At 34.2% G+C, this 21,855-nt stretch overlaps 1 protein-coding gene across 10 annotated transcripts in view; it reads left to right on the forward strand.

Annotated features, from left to right (window-relative positions):
- Positions 1 to 21,855, forward strand: part of LOC108974828 (platelet-derived growth factor receptor alpha) — a 61,938-nt gene that overhangs the window by 2,485 nt on the left and 37,598 nt on the right. The gene's annotated exons all lie outside the window — the stretch shown is intronic.

Below are 21,855 nucleotides of genomic sequence, written 5' to 3' on the forward strand. Positions count from 1 at the left end.
AAATTTTTATATCTTTTTGGTTGGTTAAATGCAAAAAGTAATCTTGTTTATATTTTTGTGCTTTTTAAAGCAGGTACTTATTAAAACAAAAATAGTTATCTACTATTAAGACATATTAAATATAAAAGTAAACTCAATATAAAAGAAAAGTAAAACTATATACAAGTTCTGTTACAGCAAAAAATAGATTCTGTTAAGTTATTTTTCATATAAAAATGACAGCAGTATACAGCAGAGTAAAAAAACAATATATTCTCACCTTCATGAGGTTATCAAAACCCTAAACATCTACCCAAAATGTTCAATATGTGTAATTACTCTGGTTAGTAAGTGCTAAAGTGCTGTGGCCTATTGTTATTAATGCAAACACCGCATATGATGGATCTCTTAACATATGGCTATTTACTTTTTTGGTAAAATAATTTTGAGGATCAAATATACATATATGTTCCTATACATACCTACATATGTATGTATGTACATCTGCTAGTAATTCATTTGAAAGTCATGTAAACAAAATGTTATAGCATTTAAGCACCAAATTAATCTTGTGTTCTTGACGCACTTTGCAGTTAACGAACGGTTTTTGCTTTTCCCGGCCAATTCGCTAAATGCAAATGTAATTTTGCTACACGCTTAATAATTTACATACATACATATATGTATATCGGCATTTAAAACGATTTCTAAGTATCCACATAAATTCGCATTTATTTCCATGGTTGTTGTGTTTGTTTGTTTTTGCACTTAGTTAAGGACACATACACACACAAACATTTCAATATGCTGACAAACAGATATGATCTCATTTCATACTTACTTGCTTTGCTCAGGCTGTTTCGGACATGCTCAAATACCGAGATGAATGTAAATGAGTGCAAGTACAATTATCTCTCAGTATAATTTGCATATATGTATATTATATACACTCAAAGCCTACAGCAATAACTTTTAAGCGTTTTTTGCAATATTTTTAATTGCCTTTTTTTTTTTTTTCTTTTTTTTTTTTTTTTTTTTTTTTTTTTTTTTTGCAAAATTTAAATCTTACTATTTTTATAAATGATTTGAGAGGAATTTTTGTAGGTACTCACATATTTTATTAATAAGTCAAAAATAATATCGGAAAATTGAGTTTATATGTATATATGCGAGCGTTTGCAAGCTTAATAAATAACGCCAATAGCTTTGTGCTATTCAATTTATTGAAATTATTTTTAGCTCAAAAATGTTGAGATTTTATTGTTCGAATTACTTGGAACAGAAGCTACTTGCGTGCTTTAAATACATACATATACATATATTCATTAATATTTTATTATTTTCGTACAAAAGCAGCTTCTATAGCACTGACACTATTTTGTTAATATTTTGTTTAAATAGTCTTTAATAAATGGCCAATAATTCATGAAATGTGCAAAAAAAAATTGTGTACTATTTATAGTGCCGCACTTTGTAAATTCTTAATAAGTTTTGGTGTTTGCGACAGCAAATTGACTTGCAATGGTGCCGTCTGTTTTGCAATGGATCAACGGTAATTAATGGGATAATTGTCATGCATTCACTTCTGCCTAAAATTAGTTCAAATATATTTATACAATAGAAATATAGTTTTGAATTGCAGCTTCTGACTTCCAAAACGCCTGCGACGGTTGACGTCTAGTTATGATGAATTTTATATGAGTCGAAATATACATAAAATATATATACATACATACATACATACATATATATACATATATATAGTTTTCCTTATAATAACTTTTTTTTGATCCATCAGTTTGTATGCCATATACATACATATGTATATATGTTATAGAGGTCCGATTTCGCTGATTATGACAAATGAGCAGTTTCTTGGGAAGAAAAAGATTTGTGCAAAATTTCAGATCGATATTTCCAAAACTGAGGGATTAATTCGGGTGCATATCGACTCAGCTCATCACACTGATCATTTATGTGTATATGGTTCACCGACGTTTGCTTCTGGGTACACTTAATGTACCTTGTTCAGAGCATAATTATGTGGCCTATATTGTCATGTGGTTGTCATCGTCCACGCCTCTGCACTATACAGCAGGACGGAAATAACGAGGGTCTTACAGAGTTTGGTTTTTGGTCGTGGAGGGTGGAATTTACTTTTCAATTGCTTACCTGTTGGCAAGAGCGGTGTAATTCGAGGCTGACATTGTTGTTGGTGTTAATACTGGTTCCATATTTACATTACAATTAAATGTTAAGCTTACATTCTGTTTTCACCCCAATTTTGGGCGCAGCCAGCAGTATTTGCGGGGGTGGCGTGTTATTGTCGCTGAGGTGCCATATTTTTCTACGCCAATACTTTTAATTTTCCATTAGTTCCTAAACTTAAAAGCAGATACTTGTCTTTATCTAGAATGACTTGTAAGTATTATTTCCAATAAAACAGATTAAATATTATGAGTTACTGATATTTGTTGAGTGCATTGAATGTATGTACATATGTATTTCTGCACAATCACACATTATACTTTCAGGAGTAATCTCAATAATTTTAAAACCCAACGGACGTTCTTCTTTTCATATATATACGCCAGAAGTGCTCGAAAAACACCGAAGTCCACTGAACCGGAATGAGATAAATATTCCGCTATTATCAGTAAAGAAAATGTACGAAAAATTGACGTTTAACTTGAAATCACAACTGCCTTATGTTCCATTGTGATAAATAATCAAAACTTAAATGGAAAAAACTTAAACATATTTGATATGTTGCTACATAGCGATAAGTTATGCGCGTGCGATGAAAAAATTCATTGAAATCCAAATGAATGAATGATAAAAAGTCACAAGCATGAAATTTTCTTTATTCCTTCAAATAAATTTCGCTTGTGTGGAGGACTTGTTTACACTCATTGCGCGACTTGCTGCTGATTGTATGAAATTGATTGTGTCGGCTGTGAACCGCCACTATTTAAAAGAAGAACTATAACACTACTTGGTAATCAAAGAGCTGTAGCAACAACTACAAATGGAATAAAAATTATTATAAGAAAAAAAAAAAAAGAAAATACAGTGTGTGAAAACGACAACATATGTATACTTATTTATATTTGCATTGAAATAAACAACACTACAAATATGTACAAATATGAAAACAGAATAAAATGTGGTTTGGCCGAGCGCCAACACAGCCCAAGACGATTATTTGTTACTTGACTTCAGTGATATACACTATATTCAAAGTATATTTATCTAATATGAAATGGATACTTTTTCGTTTTCTTAGCGCCGGTTAAAGTCTTCCGACATAGATAGCGTTACAGTTGTTATTTTAGTGTTTTAAAATAAAAAAGAAAACTTAAGTTGTTTGTTAAAAAGGGTTACAATAAATATAAAAAGGGTGATCCATTTCGAGGTTTCCTACATTTTATAGAAAAAACACAGAAACTTCAAATTAATTGAGGAATGATTCTTTATTATTTGGCATTTATTTTTTAAAGATTATCTCTTTCCAATGGTGGCCGTGGCTACGTCTCAGGTGATCCATCCGTTGAGTTCAGTTTTCAATGACTCGTTGGAGCATTTCGACTGGTAACTGGTAACACGTGATGTTTTGCTCGAAATGCGGAGTCAAAGTGGGATTGTGCGCATATACTTTAGACGTTCCAAAGGAAACAGTCTAACGATGTGATATCGATCTTGTTGGCCAATCGACTGGCCAAAAACGTGAATTTATCTGTTCACCAAAGTGTTTTCTCAATAAATCCATAGATTAATGTGATGTTCAGGTTGCTTTTAGTCAACACGACAATTTTACTTGTTTACATACACATTGAGCCAGAAATGGGCCTCATAGCTGAACAAAATTCGGCTCGAAAACGTCGGATTTTCTTGATACCTTTCAATGGGCTATAGAGCGAAGTGATGTCGTTTCGGAAAGTCGAGCGGCAATATTAGGATGCAAATGCCAGTTCGGTTATCAGTAAATTTGTTGAAAAGTTTGGGCAGCACCAAATCTGTGCAATTCAAATTTATCCAAGCCAATTGTTGCGAATGAGCGATTTATTTTTTATTTTTTTGACAATTTTATTTATAAAAGTTGATAAGACAAAACGCTAAGGTTAATATGGAGAGAGCGATAGGGAGTGCCTTACTGCGTCGAAACAAACCCCTTGCACCACAACAACTTTGCGATAAACAAAACAAACACATTTGGAGGAGTCATTATCAGTTGGTAACACATGAATATCATACACACCATCATACATACATATGCATGCTATTATCTAACTTTTGCATTTCTATATAGAAATGACGTGCTTGCATGCTATATCTAAATATCTATGTATGTAAGTATGATATAATACCAAATATTTACGCAAATGTACCACATATCAATACTAGCACTTATGAATGCAGTGTATATGATGAATTTATCTGAAGATAACAGAAATTTACAAAGTTACCCTCCGCTTGATTTCGTAGATGATAAAAATGGCCAACATAATAGTTTTTTATCAGCTAATTTATAGCGCTTACATACATACTTCTGTATGTATGTGTATATGTTCGGATATAATACAAACAATATATTTATGCAATCATAATCAATTAACATGTTGTTTTGGAAATCCAACAACATTGGCACTTACATGTATCTTGATATATGTAGAATTTATATTATACTCTGGGAACATTTTGGTATTGAGTATAATAGTTTTGTTCAATGTAAGGTAGAGTATGTAAATGGGCGTAATCGAACCAATGCCACGCCCACAACACTAAAGTAAGATATAGAACTGTAATTTGGCACTGGGGATGAAGTACCCTAACCAGCACTTAAAACAGGTGATAAACACCAAATTGAATCAAAACTGTTCAAGCCCCCAAGCTACGAATTTGTTGATCCCACTCCTTATAGTTGACTTTTTACCGAAAATATCGGTAAATGTGTGATACCAAATACCTAATATAAAGATTTTCCAACTTAAGGGGGACTTTGTACCTCATACATCGGATAATATGTGAGTTATCTCAATGAAAGTGAGAGAGCGTGCTTTACTCACAACAGTGCATCTTTATGTTTAAAATGGATAAAGTTGGGAGAAAACTCGCCCTAGACCCCATATAACTAAATGTTCGGTTATACCCGAACTTATCTCTTCCTTACATGTTTTTTACTAGTTTTATCATTTAGTTTTTCAGTTGCTCTGTAATTATATATTTAATATGCGCGTTTTACACACATCTTCTTCGTCTTTGCTTTACACACTCCAAATATATTTTGGAGTTATTTTGCATATTCACATATATGTACAAGTGTTGAAACATACATATGGAAACTATTTAGATACGTATACATATGCACACTTTCGCTCTGTTGTGCATTAATTATTGTAACCGCAACTCAATTTGCCTATGACTAACCGCTAAGCTGGAGCAATACACATTGCAAAAGTTGTCTTTTTCACCGCATTTGCTGAGTAATGCCGAAATTATTATATAATGTTGGAAGTTATCAACCTACACAAGTTTGGCGAATAATTGAATCTAATCGGAGTTTCCATGCATCTGATGATTATCTTTATATTAGTCATTTGATCAGAGTTTGTAATCGAGCCAGCGTAACTATTTTTTTTCTTACATTATTATTATTTTTAAACTAGCTGCCTTCGCTTCGCTATTTCTTGGCCGGCTTCTGCTCTTATGTCCAAAAAATTACATGTAAAAGCAACAACAAAGTTATCGAGTTCAGATACCTCATAAAAGTGGTATAGCCGCTAACCGCAGAGTTACTAAGTTGTGCTTTGCATATTTTAGACTTTTGTGAAATTTCAAGTGACAAATGAAGCTATATTTTATTTTTTTATTAGTTTAAGTTTCATCGAGACTATTATTGGCTTTGCAGAGGTATGCCTTTGCACAATTCAGGAACAAGTCCGTCGTTATTAATTTTTTAGCACATTAAAACAACGTAAGCTTTTGGAGCTCATACAAAGAAACCAATACGATAATTTCTTCAAGAACTGTACTTAAAATCACATAAAGTTTCTTTATTTAAATTTGTTCAGTTACCACGTAGTGTACTTAAAATCCTGAAATCCACACAAACAACATTGATTTTATGGTAATTTGGATTCTGGTTAACAGCCATAAACTTTTATTATTCGTTTATAGTTCCTATAGTGTTTTATGCGTTTATTGCATTTTATTTTCCTATTTAAAATATACTTACATATATTTAGTTACTAATGATATACATTAGGTAGAGTCATGGAAGGAAGCAACATAGATGTCAACCCGCTTTCAGGACTACCCTGGAACACTATGTGGTCTATTCTTGTATTTTGTCTTGGTGCCTCTCTTTTTTTATTACTTTCTTACCGCTTATTAGCATATACCACTATAGTGGCATTGTACACATTTGTATTATATATTTTAATTTCTTCTCCTAACGCCCACGACCTGTTGCTCGGTTTTTAAGTATAATTTTACGATTGCCGTTCGTCGCTTTTGTGACTTTGTGGCCAATTTCATTCACTTGACCATGACAGCAAGTGAGTTGCTCTTTGATTAAAAGTTGTTGCTATTTCAGAACTGATATTTTGTGTGTGTACTCAAATCACGTGGCAGCTTGTTGACTATGTTTTGGTTTACTTATGTTTGTTTTGTGCCATATGCACTTGTTTATACAATATGCCTACTAACATATGTACATACATAAATGGTTCCAGACTAGAAATTTTCACTCATGAATAGCTTTTCGTTTCTATCCAAACATACATACACACATGACATGCTCGTACATATTTGACATTGCGATATTATTAAAATCTGGCAATACCACTCTCTTGTGGTAATGTTTGGGTAAATTATAAGGATTTCAAATACAGTTGTACTTTCCTTACTTGAATCATCATTATACACAAATAAACTTCGAGTTAGAGAGATTTCGAGTTATGGAAGAAAACTTGTAAGAAAGTTCGAAATAAGGAAATTCAACTGTATTTGCATATTATATAAAAAAAAATGTGCAATAGAAAAAGCAATAAATATTGGGTAGTCAAAAAAGTCTTTTCATATTTCTAATCAAACTTCAACTAATTTTTTTTATATTTATACTAATAAATAAATAAACAAATACGTACTATTTTGGTCGAACACTTTTTGCTTTTTTCCGCTAGACACATTATTGTAGTCACTGTAGATATGCGACTGCAACCACATATGTATATTATATTGACAAAATACGAAAAGACTTTTTCGACTACCCAATATGTTTTATAAATATTACACACACAACACAGTACACATTTATCATGCCGTTGGTCATAAAGTGTGTAATTCAATGCGCTCGGCAGTTTGGATCACATTTAAGTGCATTTTGCTACAACAAGGAATGTGGTTGTGTGTTGTAATAAGGTTAAAAATAGAGTTCACTGTGACGCTGCATTGCATTAAAACAATTCTGGACATAATAGGCTCATATATCATATTATAGGTGTATATCTTAAAATTTTATAATGCGAGTATTTGAGGTAGTTTATTAAAGAAATAAGTGGTTTTAATTCAGAATTTTTCATTTAACTTCTTATTTGGTTCATCTTTTACCAGGCAGTCGATCATTAGAATAATAATTTATTATCGTATTTTTTACCATTTTCCTACAAAAATTCAAAATCGAATTAATGTCCATACTTTTGGGCTAAGTTCTGCAACGAATGTATTACATGCAGAGTATTGGTCGGGTGATTGCTGAGATAAGAAATTTTACGAAAAAATTGGCAGTGCTACGCCCTTTATGCAGATTTTTCGATTTCAAGTATGTGTATGTGATCCTCCTTCTTTTGTCTACGTAATAACAAACCGGTTAAATAACTTCAAATGTTGACAACATTGGAAAATGTTGCGAAAGGGTTCAATTTCATTGTATTACAATCAAAGCGAGAATTATACTAAATAATTTTTAAAAAATTTTATCTATAGTATTTAAGTCAATACCTCATATTATTAATCTCTGGGTTTCATTAAGTTACCTCATATACCAGCACCATTCATATGTAGTAATATAAAGTCAGCCGGATATTCGAAAATTCTATTATCAGTTATACCACAAGTTATCAGCTATACCGTAAAACAAGTTCTCCAATTTTCATTGTGATATCTCATATATTGACCGATATACGCGATACAAAGGCACCTGAAAGTTAGAAAATCTTTATACTTATATTATATTAGGCTTATGGAGGCTAAGGGAAGTATTGACCGGATAGAACCAATTTTTGACAATACTATTATCGGGAAAGTATTTTCTCCAAATTACAATTAATATCACGCACAATGACCAAGATTTTCGGAGTAAAGTCAACAATAGGCACTGTGACCATAATCCGTTCCTAGGGGCTTGAACAGTTTCCGTTCGATTTGGAAAATTTTTTGTCATTCAAAGTCATTATTTATGCTAGGTTTTATCCTGTTATATAAATATTTGCTTAATTTGTTTACTGCAGTGTGAAGGAATCAGATGCAATTTAAAATTGTATAATGTAGGAAGTAGGCGCAGTTTGGCAGATTTACCTCATTTTTGCACTGTAAGATAGGTATACTAGAAGAATGCCCTCTTGAGTGTAAAATTTAAAGTCTGCTGCATTTACTTATTGATTTGTTACGCTTTTACCAATTTTTAAGATAGGCAGGATTATCATCCGGTTTCGCTTATTTTCACGCTAATGATAGAAGTGTTCAAAAAATTTGTTCTGTGTAAGTTTGAGTGACGTAGTTTTATTTATCTAGCTGTTAAATATAAATACTAGTACTTGTATATTTTCCATTAGTCTTCCAATGTGGGAATATTTGCTTTCTACGATTATTACAAAGCGAAATTCCCAGCGCAATTAATAACTTAGCCACAATTTTGTCGGTGTTTGAAGACGTACATACGTGTACATGTATGTCTTCACCACATTTGAATAAATTAGTATGAATATCCATTTACCTGATACGGTATCAATGGGAACGAAATTAGCATTTCGCCATAAAACACCGGCAAACAATTTCAGTTCCCCCGCTATCAATTTAAATTTATCTTTGTATGCATGGACTAGGGACAAAATTGTTTATTTTTTGCTTTCATTTTCTTAAGTGTGTCCACCAGTTGCATTTTCATTCATAATTCATTTGCCTTAGTCATACTTTTTCCTGATTGGCTTCTGTTTCCAAACACTTTTGCCCATTTACAAGTGCAGTACACACGCAAAAAATATAGACGTACAGATATGCAAGCTAATGTACGACTGACAAAACGGCGGTATTTTATGGCCAGCACATTTTTTCAAAGAACGTTAGACCCGTAACATTTTGCACCATTCCTTTCGTTGAGCACATTCTATACGAAATACCTACATGTTCGCTGTTTTCCTTTAACTTTGTTCTTTTATGCGTTGGCGTGTTTCAAATGTTAATGTTAAATTTTTCCCATCTAGGCATACTAACTAAGTATATGTATGTATGTGTGTGTGAGTGTAACCGCATATTTGTTGATAGGTGCGTGTGCATAGGCGCAAAAGTAACCTCTTTTTGTCTTGCTTTGATTTTCTTCGCTGCTCATTTTTTATGACCTTTAACCTTTCAACAGCTCGGTTGTATCGTTCGGGCACGGCACTTACAATTGCATAATACCTTGACCTGTGACAAAGTTAAATGCCTATTGTTTTTGTTTATAGGCGTCGCTTAGTAGATAATTTCAAGTTATTTTTTAATATTATAGTAAAAACAAAACATTATAAATGAAATTAAATTCTGGTGATTTCATGAAAATATTTCTCATACTTAAGTGCTCTTCCAGAATATATGCAATACATATTGTAGTTCTGCTTTTCAATATTAAATCCTATCCATCTATCCTGATAGATGATATTGCCCTAATGTTTTATCTCTCTTCTCTAGGAAAGAATATGTGATCTTAATGCTACTACTTACTAGTGAGAAAACTATTTATAATTATCGAAGTCCTTTTATTGTAATTTGACCTTAAACTTGTTTGTTAATTGTGAATTTGTGCAGTGAGCATAGTTCGCTTGAGTCTCTTGAGGACTTCTACGTAAAACTTGTCGTTGACGGTTTGTGTGCGACTTCTTCCCGGCCCTCAAAAAAGGCCTGTTTCTACCAAAGCACACCACTTCTTGCTAAAGCAACATCCGGGTAAGCCTGCTTGATTATATTAAACGTCTCTGTCGCAGATTTACCGACTTTCACACAGAATTTAATCGCGTACCTCAGTTCTAACGAATGATGCATTTTTGGTTTGCACCACTCTCCAGGTGATCGGAGACAACTAACCATCTGCTCGTCCGTTAGCTAGGAACTCCCTCTACCGAATTCGGTCGGTGCGCCCGCGCTCCGAATTACACTCGCGGTGAAATAAAATAAGTCCTATTACTTTCCAGACAATTCCTATATTTTGACTGTCCATGAATCAACTAACTAAGCGCTAAACTGGAGTTTATATAATCTAAAACAGTTGAATTCGAAATTCTAAGCTAAAATGTCTACCAAGAGCACTTCTAGGAATTTTTTGTAGCATTAAAATAAAAAAAAAAAAAATTGCAGGTCTAAAGCTAGTTCTTGTTGTTTTGTTATGTGCTAAAACTCATGTTAAAATTAGTGCTTTGAGTAATTGTTGGTTAAGTTATGTCTAAAATTGACTTTCTTTGCATGCAACGCATAAATTTGTTAAATTTATTCCTCCGCACATAAGCACACTAACGCAAGAGAGTGTGAGCCGAATAAGCTAGTTTGTCAGCGCATAAATTCAACGCTGCTTACCTGCCGTACTTGCGGGCAACCAAACACGCCGATAAGTGCTTGCACACGTTTAGCGAAATATTCTCATGCATCCACTATCTTCCGCCACTATACGATGATGCACGTGCGCATAAACATTAGCTTACATGAGCATTCAAGGAATCGAGTTCTGGTCTTACTAGCCAGCGCACATTTGTGTACTTAAGCAGTTGCCAGACATTGCATAGAAAGCACGATTTATGCTTTTCCCATCGCTTTCGACCGCAACACCTGTACATATGTACTTTCATAGTCGTACGTCGCTTTCTTGGTTGCTCCTACCGCAAGATGCTGCGGCTGCTTACCTCTGAGTGTTAGCGGCTATAGTTTTTCATGCGTTTTATGGATGCAATAACAAAAAAAGAGTATGCTGAAATATTGCTTAGCACTGCCTTTGGTAATACGGTCATTCATGTAAAGTGTCTGAATTTGTGCATTTAACGGTAATTATAGTAGAACGGTGTTAAGTGACTTAGTGGCGGTAATATCACTGCATACATATGTAATATATGTGTAGTTGACTGCACTTCGAAATAAGACTATCTTGTTTTTATTAGCTTGAAGCATTAATTGAAGTAGATGAAGTTTCTATAGCTGAGAAGCTTAAGATCGCAACGTTTAAAACTCTCTTGCCTTTCATGACTAGGCTAATTCCGCTCCTTCGCGGATTGCGCCCCTTGCGTCGGTTGGACGGGAGGAGGATAATCGTTGGGTATTATTATTATTATTATTAAACAGTCGAATATGTGGTGGTTCCAAAGGCGTAGTAATAGATACTTTGGTATCGAATCTTATTATATGTGGTCCGTTTTTCTACTAATCTCCCAACCTACATGATTATGTACCTTTTATCTTGACTTCTTATATTAGCAAAATTCTCTACTTGGGACATGGGTTCATCCCACTAAATTTTTAACTAGATATATTGGTGTTGTTTTTAGAAATACGAATTTCATAAAAAACCAGTAATGTATCATACACATTACCTATTTTTTGGCGCAATACCGCAATATGCACGGGTTTAGTTTTCAGCCAATATCACATATAATTGTGTTGTTTATATGGGATTTACAAACCACTTCTTTTTTTCTACTTAGGGTACATAACTGCCCCGCTATCGATATAAGTCCGTTAAGTATTTTACGTTTAAATTTAGACGTGTTAATTCTTTCATAATATTATTTAACTACTGATTTCTTCACAATTTTTAAGTGTTCACCTTGAAAGCAAAACAAATTGCACACAATATAAAGAAAACTATAATATGTAGTTCGTCAACTATGCAATAAAACATATGCTTTGGCGATCCTGTCCATTTTGAAATTTTTTTATGACGTGAAACTTAAATTGTTTCGCTTGCACCACTTTCTCGCAATTGCTCCACTTATCGCCTCAGACAAACGTTTCGCCATAAACAATCAGACATCCAACTAATTTTCTACATAACACTTTTACGGCAGAAACACTTCCTCTTCTTGAACAAATGTGTTTGCACATATGTACATATGTATGTATGCTTCCATTCATATGCAAGTGTGGTGCATGTAACATTTAAGTGAGCGCACACGTACATGTGTATATTTGTTTATACATATATATGTAAACATCAGAACCACCTATAGCACCCTTACTCCATGGCACGCGCATGACTCTCCATATTCATATTTACTAAGTTGGCTCGTACTCTCGTGTCTTGCAACACATTGTTGCAGCGGTTTGTTAGCTCATTGTAGCGCAGCGAGTGAAATGGATTTTTTTAATTGACACCCAAGTATGCATAATTGACACCCGCGACGAAAAAGTAAACAAACAAATAAACACATTTTTCTAGGCATAAATATGTACTGTATATTGGATGTGTGTGTACGTAGGTAGGTGTTGGAAGTTGGTTGAAGTGCAATACGCAAATAAAAGGAGCAGCTGATAGGTACACGAAGGTAGCACACAGTTTTAATAAATAAACACTTGCAAAGTCATTGTCCACCGCTGAGTTAAGTAATAGGCACTTGAGTTGGTCTACATGGTGGATTTGACTTCCGAAGTCAACTAGTTGTAAATTACTTTACCACCAGTGTGTATCAAAGGCGCAATTAGTCTGACAATAACTGCGGAAGCGTTGGCTATGCCAATAAAGACGAAGAATATATGACAATTGTATATTTCTTTTCGTTGATCAGATTCTGAGGATTGGCCAGTTGATTTTTAGTGGGGAGTTGATTATAGAATTTAATTTTGACAGATCAAGAAATATTTTAAATAAAGTAATAACTTACTTCACTTGTATGTGGTAAATATTGGGTAGTCGAAAAAGTATTTTCGTAATTCTAACCAAACTTTGACTAATTTTTTAACATAAATAAAGAAATATATATACCATTTTGGTCGACCACTTTTTACAATTTTTTCGTTAGAGACATTATTCCATCAGTATAAATCTTTCATCAGTGTAAATCGAAATTTCGAAATTTCCAGTACGAAAGCAAGAAAACCATTGTTGTGCTACACGAATTGATACAGCATCGTCTCCGTAAACTTTACGAATTTCATTGGTGGCTTGCGTAGTATTCTTCTCTTTTTTATACAAAAATTTCAATTTCGAATTTCTTCATTGTTTTCACTCATTTTTGAACAGGGGCCCTATTCCGTATCTTGATTCGTAAATATGTTCTATTCGAAATTCGGGTACACTTTATAATTTTTCGAAAGTTTTACCATCCTGTGCCAGAATAAATACGTACAATTTTCGTTTTTGCTTTCTACAACTCAAAAGCTAACGAATATCTTATTCGAAAATTGGCTTAAAAATCCGAAAATCGAGTAACGGAGTATAAAAAATCCAAATTCGAGTAAATTTTTTTTCGAATCGAGTTACAGAATAGGCCCCCAGTTGTAACTTTTTTTCAACTTTCTCGAATTTAAATGTTTTTTTTTTGGTTAAATAAAGCTTAAAATCTCGCCTTTCCAACACTATATGGTACGACACAATGTGATTGGTAGCATTGGAGATATACTACTGCAAGGACATCTATTTGCAAAATACGAAAAGACTCTTTCGACTACCCAATGTAAAGGGTTGTGTGATTTCTCATTATCCATGAATTTAAAAAATGCTACTATGGAGTATGTGAACCTCAAACATTTCTCACACCCCACATTTCGCTAATTTTTCTATGGAAGCACGAAAAACTTTCACCGTTTTATAGAATCGTTTTTGTATATTTTGTTTTACGCTTGCAAGGTTCATACATGCTTTAGATTACGCCCTTTCCCGCTTAAGTTAAGCTATAAAAATATGTTTTTTTAATGTCTCTTGTAATTAGTTGGCTATAATGTAAGTGAAACCGTAAAAGAGTAGTGTTTTATGTAATTGGTCATGGTATGTCTGTCACCCAGTGTCACAGGTTTTCATATTTTTAATGTATGTGTCGGTTATCTTTCATTACTAATGTTTGGCGCTTAATTGAATCATAAAAAATGACATGAACCTACAATTTTATTTCCTTTTCCATTACTGTATTATTAAACGTACTTACTATACATTCTCTTAAATAAATTTTTGTACATTCGAAAATATTTACCTTCTTGAACAGGTTTGTAAAGAATATCAACTTTGCCTTTCAAACTGATACAGCACCATCTCCGTAAACTTCACAATTTTCATTGGTGGCTTGCGTGATATTCTTCCCTTTTTTATACAAAAATTTCAAAACATAGCGAATTTCTTCATTATTTTTACTAATTTTTACAAAATATGAAAAGACTACCAATATATACCATTTGATCAAATTTGATTCGGATTGGTCCAAAGTTTAGTACAGATACAACTGCTAGACATATATCTTTATATGAGTGCGATCCATCTTTCAAGTTTTTTAACATACATGGTTTTTCTAAAAAGTAATAAGACTGAGTCGATTTAAAAAAAAAATTATTGAATTAAGTCTTTAAAAAATTACGGAATAGGCTTCTTCTGCGTCGACGCAGCGTTGTCATCGCCATTTCCAAACATTGAAGGCGTCACGGAAGACATTATCCGGAATAGCCTTGAGAGCCGAGGTGCATGCTGCTTGTATCTCGTTTCATAGGCCTTTTCAGTCAGAGAAATAAAGAGAAGTCATGGGGGCCACATCTGTGCTGTAGGGCAGCTGCGGAAGTGTTAGGATGACAGCCTTGATTAGGTAACTGTTCACAAGAAATCAGTATGAGTCGGGGCGTTGTCGTAGTGCAACTTCCAGTCTCTTCGCTTGAGCCTCTTGAGAACTTCCACTTCCACAAAAAGGCCTGCTGCCACCGAAACACACCACTTCTTGCTAAACCAATATCTGGGTAAACCTGCTTGATCATATCAAGCGGCTCTGTCGCAGATTTGCCGAGTTTCACGCAGAATTTAATCGCGTACCTTTGCTCTAACGAACGCTGCATTCCACTACTCACAGTAACACGTCGCGCGAAATTTTTTGTCCACACTCTCCAAGTGCTCGGAGACAACTGACCAGCCGCTCGTTCCTTAGCTAGGAACGTCCTCTACCGAATCCAGTCGGTGTGCGCACGCTCCGAAGTATAGTCCCGGCGGAAGAAAATCAGTCCTATTTATTTCCGGACAAACCCTTTAGTCATCATGTAAGATAAGTACACACAAGATGCTCCATTTCCGCAATCTTTTAGTTCTGTTTGCCGGATCATATGGGCGTTTGTCGCCACCGGACAGTGACAGAAATTGTTATTAGCCACGCCAACAACTATAGGAACTATTTTTTAATCTAACCTAACCAAGAAATTTCATTCACTTTCGTTTCTTCATTTCTTACTTTCTATATTTTTATTTGTCACAATTTGAAAGCAAACGTTTTCAATCAAATAATAAATCCAACACCTGACAAAATACCACAACTAATCTGTTGCTAAGACTCGGAAGATATTTATCACGCTTAACATTTTATTTAATTAATATATCCAAACACTTGACAGCTCAGCAGGACGCAAAAGCCACCTGAGAAATGTTTGTAACAGCAAACAGCAAATCGACTGAAGCGAGAAAATGGAAAATGGCACAACAGATCACAGTAAATGTCAAATGGGTGTTTGAAAGAAAACGTTTTTGCTAAAGAGGCAGAGTACGTGTATATATTTTATATCACTGTGATAGCGTGTACCGCACTTGAGTATGACTGCGTGTATCCGTTTGTGTATATCGTTGGTTATACTCGCTACGGGATGATTAATGAACTTTCAAGTGGCCAGCAACTTGTGGCAGCTGTCACACAAAGTGGCCTCACCATGAGATTTAACCAATTGATGGCAGTTGTAGCGGTTATAGGGGTATACATAGCTTTCGATTTTGCCATCATTTCCAAGCAATGTCGAATAATAAAAAATTTAACCCGTATTAGATATCAAATGTGTTTGCTTAGATTATTCGGCATATGAATACGTATGTATAAGTATATAGCGCAAGTAGGCATGTGCTGGTATAATATATTTTACACTGGTGACAACAGAAAATGCTGATATCATTTTGTACACACAATTGCTTACAAATATTTGGGCTTCTAGTAGACTTTGTGTAGGTTTTTTGCCTTAATAAATTAGGTGGTGGCTTCTACTGCACTCGCGCAATTTGGAAATTAACTGTAAGCAGTTGCTCAGATAACAAAAAAAAAACTGCAACTACTCTGTTGTTCATGTCTCAGACGCAGGCGTTAAGGCAAACAAGCGAGCGCGTAAATTAAGGCTTGTTCCGCTATTTTCATTTAATTTTTATTTACATTTGTTGGCTATTTCTATAGAAAGTAATTCAACATCATTAAGTAGCCATAAGACACGCAACTTGTTTGCAGGAGTCAACATATGCTTCTACGCCTTTAAATATACTTATTTAACATTCGGCGAAAAAAGGTATCATAAAGTACCGTACATAAGAATTGCAGAAAACAGAGGGTGCGCTAAAACTGACGCCGTTCATCTAAATTTAATTAACCGTTGGAATAAATAATTAAGGCTAAAAAGTTAAAAGCTGACATTGTCATTTGTCCAAAGAAAGAAGCAGAGTGCATTGACCGCTCAAAGAGAATTTTGTACGAGTGTTAATTAGCACTTCGGTTTCCGCAAAGTTGGTAAACGCTTTGAAGCGAAACAAGTACATTTTAGGGGAGGAACATAATTTTTTAGTCATAAATTTTGTAATTATTATTTTTTTTTTTTAATTTTAATTTTTAAACTTTTTTTAAAGTACAATTTTGTCGTCTGTAATAAATATAAGAAATTTGTATATACACATAATCTAACAATAGGATTTTTTTTCCAAAATTTAATTTTTTAAATATTTTTTTTAGAAATTTTGAAGTACAAATATTTTTCGTTTTTAAATTATACAATTCCACAGCGTCGATAAAACCACAAATAGTATTGGAGCAATTTAGAATTTCAACGGCGAATATTAGTCCAGCGTAAAATATACTTAAAGCGTGCGATTGAAATATTTGTGCAATATTAGAAGCCAAATTATATCAACATACATATGTACATATTGTAAGCTTCTCAGCATGCTTGTGTGGAAATATATGGCTACAATTAATATCGGCAATGGAACACTTGGCTCTCAGCCAAGAAAAACATTGTGTGCGCGTAGAAATTTCCAAAAAGGAAAATTTAATTGAAGTACAAGCGAAATATGGTAAATGCGTTTTGAACAAATTCACTTTTGATTTGGACTGCATTGTCCACCAAAGCGGCAAAAGCAAAGAGCCGCACAACGTTCGTCCAGTAAATTTATGCAGCTGCGATTTCACCTAAAAAATTTTCATTTTCCGGTGGCTGTGATCATTGTGCATTTACTTATTTTGGTTCTTATTGTTTACAATTGTTACTTTCAAACACAGTTGCAGAGCCACGTGTAATTTTTCTTTTTCCGCTTACCAAAGCCATAATAATGTGCACTGAAGGCAGCAGTGAAGTGAACCACAGATGCCAAAGAATAACATAGTAGATAATAGCACACATTTTCCATATTCTGTATTTATTTATATACATATGTATATGCTGCCTAGCTTGAATCCGATATTTGTTTGTTTGTAAGAGTTTTAAAAAAATTTGCATTTGGCTATTAAAATAGCCCAGTTATTTCTTTCCATCACAAGATTATCACAGCTTATGTGGATTCAGCTAAAAGTAAGTTCACACATACAAAATTTAGTTTACGAAAGTTTGATACTTAAAGAAACTAATACCCATATGTGTGAGATAATTTTTTTTATGCAAACCAAACTGAGCATTTAGTAAACACTGATCTTCAGACAAATTTCTGGGATAAAATCAGCCAGATCATAAACAGAGCTGTTTCTAAATTTACATTCAGTTTCTAAATCCCTATAAAAACGTCGGGTAATGCGAGAGAAAGTTATATGCATTGGTAATTTATTATCCATCTGATCTCTACAACGGAGTGGAGATCTCTTCTTCCTCTGCTTTCTCCGGCTGGTACTGTTTCGAATGCTTTCAGAACTGGAGCGTTTTCATCCATTCGGACGACGTGACCTGAACTATATCAATGTCGTAGTATAACTCATATAGCTCATAACTCCATCGCATGCGATATTCGCCGTTGCCAATGCAAAAATAACCATAAATCTGCCGCAGAATCGCCATACGCCAGCAGCTGTACACTCATATAAAAGATCGTACCCGCTCGATAAAGCTTTGCAGCTGGAGAGGTCTTTCTCAATCTTGAACCCAACCTAGAAAAAAAATTTACCCGCCTTTCTGACGCCGAAAGTTTTATATGACAATTTCAATTTATGTTTTATCTATTCTATTGAGTGAAAATGAGTTCAATTACAGCTTTATCTCGACGAGTCGAGCAATAACGCATTTCATACCCAAAATATCCACCAAAACGGACTCGAGAGAGATGTTGACCTTTCTCTAATCTGATGATTTTCGAGCACCATATCCTTCACTTTTTTAATATTTTCATCAGTTGAAGAACGAGGCATGTCTTCAACGATCTCTCGACCGTTTTTGAAGACTTTGTACTACTCGCAGCCTTATGGTTTTGATCAAACTGAATCACCGTAAGCATTTTCCAACATTCGATTGAATTTATTTATTTGTACCAAGCAGTTAAATCAGCGCCCACGCCATGAAAATTGTGCTACTTCTGGCAGTCAATCAATATTTGCCTCATATCTGTTTTTTCATTCGCATAACGGCTCAATAGTGTTTGGCGCTCCACTTAAGTAGTGGGTCAGGCCGCGCTGTAACAACACTACGATCAGCATGATAGAGAAACATATTTATGTTTCTGTGCATACCCACTTCAATTGACACTCCAAATCAAATGCTTAAATCTATACACATAAATTCGAAGTACGTAAACATAGGCATACAGATCGCTTTTTGTTACAGATGGAGCATACGCAGTGGCACACCCCAGCCACAAAAAAAAAAACCAACCACTCATGTGTGCATTTATGAGCGTGCGTATGGCTGTGTAACTGTGCGCCCACTTGCGTTTGAACAATTTGCCGGCGTGGCCCAAAAATTATTTTCTTGTGTCCGCTTTAGACAGACAATTTGTTGCATTCATTGATTGCTTTGCCTTCACTTTTTGATCAAATATTTTTATGAGTTTTTCCTTTTTCTTTTATAATTTTCCGTTTACGTGTGCGCTTGTTTGTGCCATTAGCCCACATACGTTTGCGTGTGTGTATGTTTGGTCAATAAAACTAATTTATAGCATTTGTCTACCGCTGAGCAGCATTTTTATTATATGTAGTGTTAGTACTTGTATATACTTATGTGGAGACACAATTCGCTGAAACAGATACGTATGTACACGTTCGAATCTTATCCAGATCGGTGTTTGAAGTTCGTGATTGCTTACCCGTCAAAATTTAAGCCAAACTCATATTTTCCTTATGACGGGATATATTATTTGTTGCGGTTTATACTTTTTAAATTTTTAAACCAGTAGAAATTTTTCTGCTTAAGTATTTGTTGTATACGCTTATTTTGGGGCAGTTATAGCAAATTTTCGTAAAATAAATCTCAAATTTTATTTTGGAAATTTTCAAAACTAGTACTTTTTGAAAATTGACGAACCACATTATGATTTTGACAAGCTATTAAGATTCCAATAACAAGTTCAATGAAAGCTCAATCAAACGGACGCTCTATAAAGCGGCCTCTCCATTAATGTTTAATGTTTTTTATTGTCTTATTAAATTCTAAAATACCTCTAGAATATTGTCCTTAAGTTGATCCAAGTAATAGTTTCGGAGTTACAGCCTTGTTACAGTCTTTAAACGCGTTTTTCTCGGAACTGGGTTTTCGAAGACGGTTGGTATGATTTCTTGTGAACTATTCAATCGATCTTCATGAAATGTTCTAAGTTAAGATTTTAACTAAAACACGTATTTTCACTTTAGATGATCCTGTAAGGAGTTATCCTGCCAATAGATAGTCATCTTTCTCCGAAGGGTCGCCGGAAATGGAGTTGCAATGCCCAGTTTTTAAATATCTTTTTTCAAAAATTTCAGAATTTCCGTGTTAATAGTGTATATTGCTAATAATAAAAAATTCTAATAAAATATTTATTTGAGAAAAAAATTGTTAAAAAAGGCTGCTTTTTATCCGGACAAAAAAGCTATTCCTAAAAGTGTCTGCTTATGGAAGATTCCACTGCATATGTATGTATAAAAATTCCTCCTGCATGTCTGGAACTGTGAAGTACCCACATCGTGCGTGACTTTACTTTATTTAACCTCAGAAATAATCGCAATCTTTTTATGTCCACCAACTTCTTGAAGAATAATCTTCAAATTATTTATTTTTACGTTATAGAGTTTATATTTTTCCTGTTTTCGACTCATCATTATCTAAATTCTATAATCACAGAGAGCTCCTTGGGGCCACTTTTAGTAATCAATAAACTTTAGCAACAAATCTCTTAAAATCATTTGAGCAGATTACACACACAAACATACATAATACCTAAGTATACCCACGAGTCGTTTAAATCCCACTGTTATCTCTAATAGAAAAACATACACTATGCGTCACGTCGCATTCCAACACGTAATGCATGCAGTTTATACTGCAATATTTAGGTAATAAAATACTTTTCGCTAAACTGCAATTTCCTTTCTCATCTGTCGAAGCTAAAGTCCAAGATAGTGCAATGGCCACAGACAACTTTTATGTGGTTCTTATCACTTCATCATCGCACGCTTTTAAATAACAATTAAGATTCCACACACACACACACATACCTCATATACTCCTATAATTGCATTGGTATAGTTGAGTCTTGCGTTTGACGCTGTAATATAATATTTAATGTGCAGATATTCCATAACGATTTGTTATACAGAAAGCTTTTACCAACCGCACATTTGTAAATGTATTGACTTACTTTGATTGTATTGATTTGCAGTGCAGAGGAAGGTACATCTTCTATCATGGACTGGTTTTACATTGTTAATTGCATAGTTCAAGAGCGGAGAATCGACATTCATTTACTCATTTTTTCTTCAAAGGAATATTCACAATTGCAACGTTGGCGGGCCCATAAATGTTTATTTTCCATCTCAAGAAATTCTCAAAAGATCATTATTATCGACACCTCTTCTGCACCAGATATTAGAAAAGTTATTTTTGCCCCAAAGTGTGCGAATGTCGAATTTGAAGGTAGCGTCTGTCGATACCATTTTTTTTATATTTGAAAGAGACCTCTCAGAGTGGTTAGTTATCACAAATTTGTAATATTTGCCACTTCCCGGGTTTTTTTGAATCGGAAACAATTTTTTTAATATTACTATACTTTATTAAGCTTGCCAAGAAGTGTTTGTAGCGCCCGAAAAAAGCTGTATGTGAAATTTTGATTTGAAATTTGACAGACGTCCTTTTCTCCTCAACAGAGTCCGCTTTTGCCGGAACCGCCGGTATTGGCCCTATAGCATATAGCAGCCATAGAAACTGAAAGATATAAATTAAGTCATTGTATCATCATCGTTTCCTGTAACTCCCACCACTGAA

Source organism: Bactrocera latifrons, unplaced genomic scaffold (genome assembly GCF_001853355.1).
Source record: "Bactrocera latifrons isolate USDA-ARS-PBARC rearing strain unplaced genomic scaffold, ASM185335v1 scaffold_59, whole genome shotgun sequence".
Taxonomy (NCBI): Eukaryota; Metazoa; Arthropoda; class Insecta; order Diptera; family Tephritidae; genus Bactrocera; species Bactrocera latifrons.